This window comes from Salmo trutta, chromosome 21 (assembly GCF_901001165.1).
Source record: "Salmo trutta chromosome 21, fSalTru1.1, whole genome shotgun sequence".
Taxonomy (NCBI): Eukaryota; Metazoa; Chordata; class Actinopteri; order Salmoniformes; family Salmonidae; genus Salmo; species Salmo trutta.
This window is the reverse complement of record NC_042977.1, coordinates 17,250,250-17,260,406: the sequence shown is the minus strand read 5'-3', so window position 1 is coordinate 17,260,406 and position 10,157 is coordinate 17,250,250. Positions and strand designations below refer to the sequence as shown.

Sequence of the window (10,157 nt, the reverse complement as noted above, 5' to 3'; positions counted from 1 at the left end):
AACCATTTCGAAAATGAAAGTTTGATTTTAGTGAAATGCAATTAGAGTAGATGTGAAATCAAGATGGCCTTCTCACAGGCAAATTATACCCACAAGCACAAACTACATGTATTTTTAAAGACAAACTAGTAAATGTTGTGCAAAAAACTTCAAAATGTTTAAGTAATCCATTGGAACATTTACAAGCATAAGGTAAATAAACAGTGGATTTGAGAGGACATTGGGCATACAGAAAGGGAGTGCGTGCACCTTCAAATACACAAGTCTTGTGGGGCAGATTGTTATGATAAGCAAATGAATGGCCGCGCAAGGGACATCCGGGTTACTTGCCTGATGATTCGTATGTACGGTAGTGTGCAATGCATCAAGGAAGAGACCTTCACAAAAGTGTGATTGTGTGAAAGGCGTATTTCTTCATCTTGATATATTTCTATCGCAATTTGTTGCACGTGTTAAGCTTTTTACTGTGGTAAAAAAAAGGTCTGAAACTACTCTGAAATCCACAGGGTCTCGGGTTGGCCTTGCGCGTGCCCAAGGGACCAAGTAGAATAATAGGCTCCCTCGGTAGAAGAGCAAATATGTAAATACGAATCGTAAATGTGCATGATGTCCATCTCTATCATAATTATTAATCTGCAGTTGACATGGAATTAGGAAAATCAATTCTCGGGGTCGAACTGATGCACCATACACAAATAAAAAACATCCACTCATTGCAGGTGGTACAGATCCATTTCATTTGAGAACGCTTGTCTTAAACTCGTGTTGAGCTTTTACAGGTCCATCATTTCAGGTTGAAACCGTTTTTTATCTATCTATCTATCTATCTATCTATATATATATATAAGGAGAGAGAGAGATATTTTATTATCCCCTGAAAAGTGATAGGGTTTATCATTTGAGAAGCAACTTGAATCCACGACACATGTTTTCTTACTCTGTTACACAACTCTGCTCTGCCACGCTTTATTAGCATCTGTAGACAGGGAAACTGATGTACAAAATGACCACTAAATGTATGAATAACTCCTACAACCCTAAATAAATAAGAAATGAAAAGATATATCTTTAATAGCGTCTACAATAAATGAATAATAAAGCGCACATTCGTCACAGCCCAGTAGGGTCATCACGCGCACGCATGTTTATCCATTGGAGCCATGAACGCGCCCCCTACCCGTAGAAGGTGAGCGAATGTCTGGAGGAGAGGACTCGAGAACGCGACCGCCGGAATCGATCGGATTAAACTCGATTTGAGTGAAATTAACACAAAGGAGAGAGGCAGAGTCGGTGAGGAAGGGATAACGACACGCCGAACATTATAAAATAACTTGAATTTATTTATAAACGGACCAGAAAGGAATTTACTGGAGATAGCTACTACGGGAGTTAATTTGCGAAACCCTGAACTGACCAAGCTTGTTGGGTAAGCGAGCAATGCTCTTTTTAAATGGTTGGATTCCGTACTCTCTCAGTTCAGTTTGTTCACATGGTAAATGAGCTAGTTGTGTGTTACTCTTACCTGTAAATAACCAATTTATAGTAATGTTTGAAAACTAGATCCCCACTTACAATCGACTTTTAATCTACCATGGAAGTTGGTATGGTAGCTGGGACGTCTATTTAGCAAACAACTTTGTGGAAAACTTATTCTGAAAAGGGAATTGTGTTCCCCTTTTCTCATTTAGAACAAGTCATTGAACGTCCGTAAATTACCATGTTAAAATGCTAACTACAGTTAGCAAGTTTAGCTCGTAACCCGCTGCACTGAGTAGAGTGAGTCCTGAGTTTTTTCACCAAGTGAAGAATATTAGCTAACACGGTGAGCTCGCTCAGTAAGCACAGACAAATGTGAACAACTTGAGTTTGGAAATGTTGAATTGTGACTTTTTTCTTTGTAATACAATAGGCAAGAGTGAGTGTTCGTTAGCTTGGGTTAGCTAATTGTGTGTTGAGCTAGCTAGTGAGACACGAGGTGGCTCGAACGTAGAGGTGAGTCAGTGGCCGAGATGAATGAGTGAGTAACCTTAGTATAGATTGCTAGCGCGAGGGAGATTCCCTGGATGCACTGTGACAAATAAGCAATTTGTTATTGCAAACCACACAATCGGATTTTGTGACTAAAGTTCAACTTGTATTTCATAAATTGATTGTATTCACATGGGATTTAACTTGATAACGACGGGGTGAAAAGTAGCCTGTCCGTAGTGTTTTATAGGACGATGGACAGGGGGTTGCTTGAGGCCAGACGGTCATCCCTGTTTAGTTAGCCTTCTATCTTTTCGCCCAGATAGATCCATATAATTGTTAAAGTACAATGGCTTTAATCAAAACACGGAGTTTAAGCTTCGATGGTTCGAGAGAATTTCGTATTTTGAAGAGAATAACCCGAGGTTAGCGGTGCGTTTCCGTCCTAAACGTGCTTAATAATGTAGCCTAATTAGCCTGCTGCTAGCTAGTTGGAGGTGGCCCATTGCTGATAGTGAAGTTGCGCTTGTAGCCAACATTTGACCACTGTATCATAGCCCTCATTGTCTTGCTGCTAGCCCAAAGGCTAATAATGTGCTAATGGGCTACTTTGATGGCGAATGCCACTTTGTTCAACAGCAAGCAAACCGGTTGCAGTTTGTTTCATGCGTTTCCGCGTTTTGAAGTTTGATAAGAGGGCTTGTTTATCAAGAGATGTGTAGCTACAGTATTATGGAGAACTTTCTTAACTTGTTACCCTCTGTTCATCCAGCGTTTTTCGATTTTAAAACACCTGCTGCTGTATTGTGGGTGGCTGAATTTCTAAATACAAGCTGACATTCGTTTCCAAAATTTTCCCGACCGTGTTGCTCTCCTTCTCCATTATGTTGTAATCGGTCAACTATAGTTCGCATAATGCGTGTTGCCAGTGTCTACTTGCAACCTTTCATAATAGAACAAGAACGAATAGATATTTAACGAAAACTATTCGCATAGCAAATAACGATGTTTTTGTTGAACGAACAAGCTACGTTAATTGATAATCGAGAATCCCATGAAATATCACCGAAGTACTACCCCCACCTTTTGCGAAGTCTCTAACCTAAGATGGCAGCTTCTAATGTATGTCGGCCCACTCCGCCAACAGATAAGAGGCCCGGGGTATGTCGGGCGGGACAGATGTTATTCAGTATTGTGGCTTCTCCCATAGCCTGCATTTTCTTGTGGTTGTTGAGGTACTGCTTTCCGGCTGGCTTATATAGCTGCGTTGACTTTATGAAGGGGCCGGGTATGGTGCGGTGGGGTTCTGTTGAACAAAAGTTTGTGGCAATGGCACCAGTGCTATAGAATTAAGTTTTTGTACCCCACTACTAGTCAACTGTTTTTGCAAAACCGTTATCATAAAGCAGTTTATTAGCTCTAAACATTTCTTTTAAATGTATAACTGAAAACATGATGGTACATTTTTTCAGGGTCATGTATTAGTTCAAGCTCATTTGCAGGATGATGAACTTGGAATTTCTGCTCCATCCTGCCTCAAGTGTACTTTGAAAAGTATCTATTCTCCCTATGACAACATTTTGAATGATATTATGCAGGTTCATCTCTATCTTTTGTCTGGAACCTGTGGTTTGACAAGATTTGAAGTCTAGAAGTATCATGTAAGCGTATAAACAATGCTCTTAAATCCCAATCATGTTTTTGTTATTTTAAGATACAAAACCCAGTCACAGATCTTAGCCGCATATGTAACTACAGGACCCTAACCAGCATACACCGTGGATCCCTAAAGGCCAGCCTCGAGAAACTAAACTTAAAATGCAAGATAGTTGAAATACAAATTCGATGTAGCCATTTTGACCATTTTAAGACAGTTGCCCCATTGAACACTGGGGGGCCTTGTGTACAGCGACATTTTTTTCTGCTGTAAAAATTAGCATTGTTTCCGTCACCCCGCTTTGATGAGTAGAGCAATGCATACTGGGAAGCTGTAGCCCGTCCAAAGTGTCTTTATGTAACCGGTATGAAATGGCTAGCTAATTAGCAGTGCGCACTAGTTGCGTTTTCAATCTAGGGCCATGGCAGTTGTGGAGGAATGGGTAACGATGCTTAATGGGAGGCAATTGTGTTCAGAGGGTAACTGGTTCGAGCCCAGGTGGGGACAAGGAGAGGGACGGAAGCAATACTGTTACATTAACTCCTGGTTTCAGTTGCACAGTGGTCCTTTGTTGCTCAGTTGGTAGAGCATGGCGCTGGTAACGCCAGTGTAGTAGGTTCGATTCCCGGGACCACCATATGTAAAATGTATGCAGTGTAATTCACTTTGTATAAAAGTTTGTTAAATGGCATATATCAGGGTTCCCCAACTGGTGGCCCGCGAGCCAAAGTTTTCTGAGGCCAAAAAACACGTTTGATTTTAAACTTCATTGTTGGAAGTTGGACTGTAACAACACCATGAAATCAGTTCCAAGTGATTTTAATTTTGGAAATCTGTTCCCAAGTATTCCAGTGTGTAATATATTCACATGTGATCTTATACAAATGTAAGCAAGGTTAGAAATTGTTTTAGTCAAATATATCTGTTTGGGCTTATTGCGGTTAATTTGCAGTCAACAAATTATTTGTAATTATTTTCTGACCATCCGCTCAAGAAAAAATGGGCCCACTACTGAATCTAGTTGATGATCCCTGGCATATGTTGTTATATATTATTCAAACTACTACTACTGGGACTTAATTGGTAAAGTATTGTTATGACAATTTAAGTTGCTCAGAGGCACCGTTTGAAGAGGCAGTTAGCTGGCACGCTATCCTTAGAAAATTTCTCACTTGAAAGAGTCAATAATGGTATTTTGGCAGATTTGTGGGGGAATAAAGGGTTATCATTTCATATAAGCCCGTGTGTAAAAGGAAAGGTACTTCATTCTCCTCCATATCCACTAAATCAGTCTGATTGTTGCCACAGCAGTTTGAGTGGCATACAAATCTCTAAATGTAGACCTAATGTATTTACATTCAGATTCAAACCAGGATTTATTGTGTTACAGTAATGTGTGTCAGAAACACACCTGCTGTGTAGGCCCATCTTTCTTCCCTGCCTTGCTCCTATTGGCTAACACCTTGACCTGGAACTGCAGTCCTAATCCTGTCTCGGCATTCTCATCTGATCCCCAGTGTCAGAGGTACTCTCAATCCCAACTGAGCCCTTGTATGAATACAATGGGCACTGTCTGTGTGGATCTGATCTGACCACTTATTGTTATGGCTGCCATTTTGTTAAGTTATGTGGCAGTTGTTGCTCCTCTCAGTGGAAGAAGTTGAGCATAGTTCTGTCATGTCCCTCGCGCCCCGCCGCTCTGCTCCTCGCTGCCACTCCTCTCCAGGTCCGGGGTTTGCAGAAGTGTTGTGGTGGCCTGTTGTGCCTGTAAAAGCAGCCCCCGCTGTCCCACCTCCCTCCCTCCATCCCTCTCTTGCACCACCTTTCTACCTCCCATAGTCCTGGCCTTATGGACCACTCTTCTTGAAGGGAATATTTGAGATGCTGCTTCTATCTGAAGTGTAGACTAGCCAGCCCCTAAGCCTTGTTTGTGTGTCAGTTCCTTTCTTCTAAACAGAACATATTATAGATTGGCCACAGCTGATAAGATGAAATGTTATTCACTCTAATCATCGTTGTATGGCTCATGCGAGGAAGCTTTGTCGACTATATGTATTTCTAGATGGCTAATTTTCATACAGCAGTCGCTCCATCTAGTTATTATGGCTGAAGTAGAGGCTTTTTCCCCTCTGTCTATCCATTCATTCATTGAATTGCCATTTCCCTCAGTACTATTTGCCTGACTAATCAACCGGAATTCTTCTGCTGCTCTGTTCACAACATACTTCAGTCACAGATTGCCATCGTTGTCATCTGTGTGGCGATGTCAAAATTAGGGGTGTTGTACAAAACAAAGTCATGAGTGATTGGATCATCTCTAACCAGCGTATCGAAGCCAATGACCCATTTTCCAAACGCAGCTTTACCCACTTGTGTTCTGGCTCTTGGACCAATCAGAATGCTTAGAATGCGCTTGCGTTCTAGAAATTGTCGGAGGGACTCGGATCCAGACCCATTGTGAAGAAAAAACTAACGTGGGTGAAGTAGCATAGCATTTGGCCAGAGCAGGGCGTTTGGGGAGCCAGGCAACAATACTATCCCCTCATTCAAACAACGGCACAGTCACAGCCGAGATTCAGTATAGTGGTTAAGTGTTAAGATCTGAGAGATAATGAATCTCAATATAGCCTAGAGGAGATTTACAGACCTTTTATAGACTTAGCCTAAGTAGGTCCTTCCTTCATCAATTTGAAATGATGGGTGAAAGCAATACGGCAGAAGACCAACAAGGGATCGCTTTCACCTGTCCAGTGCTATCAGTGCAGCAGCAGAAAAGGATGCACAGTTCATGACAATTGAGTACCACCACTGAAGTGGAAAGTGAATGTAGCCTCTACAGTGTACACAGAGTAGCAGTGGAAGAGGAAGTGAGGCACACTCTCTCCTCCCCATCCTGACCCAGGGTAATCCTCTTCCTGTCCCTCACGCCCTTAACCACAGATCTGGGGTCAGTTTACCTCGAACCCTCATCCCAACCGTAACCATTTTACATGATGAAAATACCTGACTGTTGATCAGGGTGTTGGGAACAACGTGTAGGCCTAGCTCACGGTCTGTTTCGTTCCGTCAGAAGTGCATCAGGACAGACACGGACAGAAATCATCTGCCCTGAGGGAGTGTCTTAAAACCACTAACCCTGGCTGGAGGCTCCATCCTTCCAGCCTTCTCCTGCGCATGGGTTGGTCTAGCCCACCACCTCCCACCCAGCCGCTGACTGACTGAATACTTTTCAGCATGGTCGGGTCAGCCGTCTTTCTGGGAAATGATTTAGCTCCTCTGGGAGGCCCCGGGAATCCTGCAATTGATTCTTGGAAAACGGAGGGATAAATGGAGGTTTTGGGTGTTTGAACTGTTCGTCTGGTAAACTGTCAAATGTACCATATTAAGACTAGCATTGCACATGTTATTTTCGGCACCAGTTAATTGCTCAAATGTCATCTCAACATAACTATAACATTTTATAGGAACAAACTTAGTATGATCTAGCCTAGTTTTATTAGATACGAATAACCTGTAATTGCACATGATCCTAGGTTTGCAAACGAAACTCGGCTAAAGTACAGCTATTTATCACTGTGTTATGAGGGAGTGCACCACCATCTTTCCAGGGTGTTGATGCATCCTCCTCCCGGTACAGCCTCTTCCAACACCACGGGTAGGAGAAGGATATCATTTGCAAAAGTGAAGTTTTGATGTCAAGTTAGCTCATGTTGTTGCTACCTTAACTGTTGTGCTAGCTAACATGCTAGTGAACAGTGACACTAGCATATTGGTATTAAAAGACAAACATATTCAGCTAAAAATGTGTTTAAGCTAGCTAATGATTTGCCATCACAGTTGTGCAAAAATATGATAGCTAACGTCAGATAGCTAGCTAGGCGCTAGCCAGTCAGTGGCGCTGACAGATTAAAACTGCCATCAACATTTTTCATTATATGACATGAGATTGCTAACTAGGCATCAATTAACTAACACAATTATACAGTTTATTAGGAAGATTTAATAAGTTAGACACTCACCGGACAACTTTGGTAGGTAGCTAACTTGATAGCTTGGTTTCCATTTTCCAACAGATTTTTCAAATTCCCCTGATTGGTCTTGGAAGTCATGTGTTCACCAGAAACGACTTCTGGTAAACAGTTTGCCTCTAGTGGCAATAAATATTGTTGCCACAGATTCACCACTAGTGGCAAACATTTGCAAAGTTCTGGCAACATTTTGTGGCACACTATTTAGTTGGAAGCAAATTTGCAGGGAGATTGCTGCAACAAATTCATTTTCGTAAGGGACAGAAATGGTGTGACTGTATATGGACCTGCATTCTGCCCAACCCTACTTTTCTCTTCTTCCACATCTTTCTATGTTTTTCTTCTCCTGGGCCAGACATCCTTGACAGGAAGTTAACTCCTCTTTCTCCCCCTCCTGCCCCAGGCCAACAACGGGCTGACACAAAGGGGCTTTTACCCCGGCTGACCCTGCAGCAGGTACCTCAGCTGTTGGGCAGCCAGTCAGACGAGGAGTGCCAAAGCGGAAGGCGTTGTGGTGCTGTTTCCTTGGAGTCAAGGTCAACGTTCTGCTGAATATATCACTGACAACCTCTTCTATTCCCCATGCCGACTGTTTCTACCTTTCACATGTACACACATACAACCTCTTACTCCTCCTTTGCCCCACGTTTAACCACAAAAGGCCTCTGATTTGGACAGTGATATTTTTTTCGGCAGATATTAAGCCCACATGTTTAAAGTGGAGAGCAGATTGCATAAACAGAACTCCTTCCTGTTTTCCCCCTCCCTGCTCTAAAGAAAAAATAAAGGCCCATTAACAAGGCAGCCGTGCGTAAAACAACCAGATTCCCTCTGCCCCTCTGCCCCCTCACTCAAATCCCAGCCCAAGCATATTGCTCGCACCTCAGCCCCCCCTGCCCCCCTACTCAATCGCCCCACTGCTCACATCCAGTCACATTCAAACACTGTCTTTGTGCAGTTAGCTACCCACAACAGACACATCCATACCCTCTTCCCCATCTGCACACGCACATCAGCATGCCCCCCCCCCCCGTGGAGCAGAGGTATAAAATATGCTCAGGCGCATGCCTTGTGGGGTAGGTGGAGGGAGGGAGTTTTTAGTGGGTTAGGTAAGGAGGGGGCCCTGGAAGGGGGTAGGGTAGATAAAAGGAATGCTGGTGGTGTGCCTCTGGAGAGCTAGCCCCTTGCTGGGACCTGATGCACTGCCTGTACTCTGGGGCTAGGGCTCAGAGAGGGAGACACCACAGGTGGTTCTACCATACCATGGCAGTCCACAGGGCTCTTAAGGCCACTGCTGAATCACATAGCCCTGGATTAGTGGGACCCAGAAATTAAAACCTCTGTAGGGCCTTTTATTCATATTATGAGTAATTTCATATGTTCAAAAATAAGACCTCTGTGACCATAACTTTTGGTTTTGGAGTAAGTGTGGTTAGCTTTTGGAAGTTAGACTGGCAGTGTTTATTCAATTGAACTTCACTCTGCTTTGAATCTACAAAGAAAAGCGCAGACGGTTTATTACGACAATTCATCTTGAAATGTTTACAGTTTGGTTAGGACACTTCAGAAGTAATTTGTCTTCTAACTGATCCTTAAGGTTACACTTGTCTTCAAATAGTTTTTGCAGGTTATCTTTTCAACATGTCAAGTGAAAATGACTTAGTGTCATATTGGATAAGCATAAGTCTAGCCAAGCAGAGGTCCAGCCAGTAGCCAACAAACTTGGACCAGGCGTTCTTCTTGTAGCATGATGATTCCTTGAGGACACAGCCCCTTTAACAACTAGTTCAGACACCCTGAAGTGAAACTCTTCTCTTAGTTAAGCTTGCTTACTAATCTCACATTTTACCTAATTTGTGTTATCATTAAAGATAAAGAACATAAGCCGTTATTAACTTAGGATGTTTGTGAAGTAGGCTTGCTGCTTCTGTAGTCTTGTAAAATTAAGGGGCAGAAATTTGCTCCCATGTCGAAAGAGAATTTCTTGGGAGTGCTCCGATAGTTTTATTTTGGCTTGGTTGAAAGGCGTGGACAAGATCATTTTGGAAACGTCTGTCTTCACTAATCTGTTCTGACTTGAATCAGACCTTTTGCGTATGAAACAAACAATAATTCAGGAAGTTTCCAACCATGATACGGTGCAGATTGATACTTGTGGTGTCTGTTTTTTCTCATTTGAATTTAACAGTCCTCCCCCTATAAACTTGTCTGTGTGTTTGTCGCTCTGGTGCTCTTGTCAATAGCAGCACAGCAGTTGGGAGAGCCAGCCTTCAAACCAGAACAGCAGAGTACCTCTTATGAAAAGACCTATGGTCACGCAATCTGACACAATCAACTTTACAACTTCCCTCTCCCACACGGTCTGCCTACCATCCATGTACCAGGCCATGTTCTGATGGTATTTCTAATGAAAGGCTATTATTATGATGCATTGACTGTTGGTGTTGGTGATAAAGTAAAAATTGTATTGTTGTAGTATGTGACATGGCCTCCCAACCAGGCCC

At 42.7% G+C, this 10,157-nt stretch overlaps 1 protein-coding gene across 3 annotated transcripts in view; it reads left to right on the top strand.

Moving 5' to 3' along the window:
* Window positions 1-1,157: 1,157 nt before the first annotated feature.
* The window catches only part of chd7 (chromodomain helicase DNA binding protein 7), an 80,107-nt gene continuing 71,107 nt past the window's right edge, over window positions 1,158-10,157 (top strand). For 2 of the 3 annotated variants that reach the window (XM_029704575.1, XM_029704572.1), the window contains exon 1: window positions 1,158-1,426. The gene's annotated coding sequence lies outside the window, so the exon portion shown is untranslated. Of the gene's footprint in view, window positions 1,427-8,034; window positions 8,190-10,157 lie in introns of those variants that run through there. The other variant, XM_029704573.1, reaches the window with a different exon arrangement.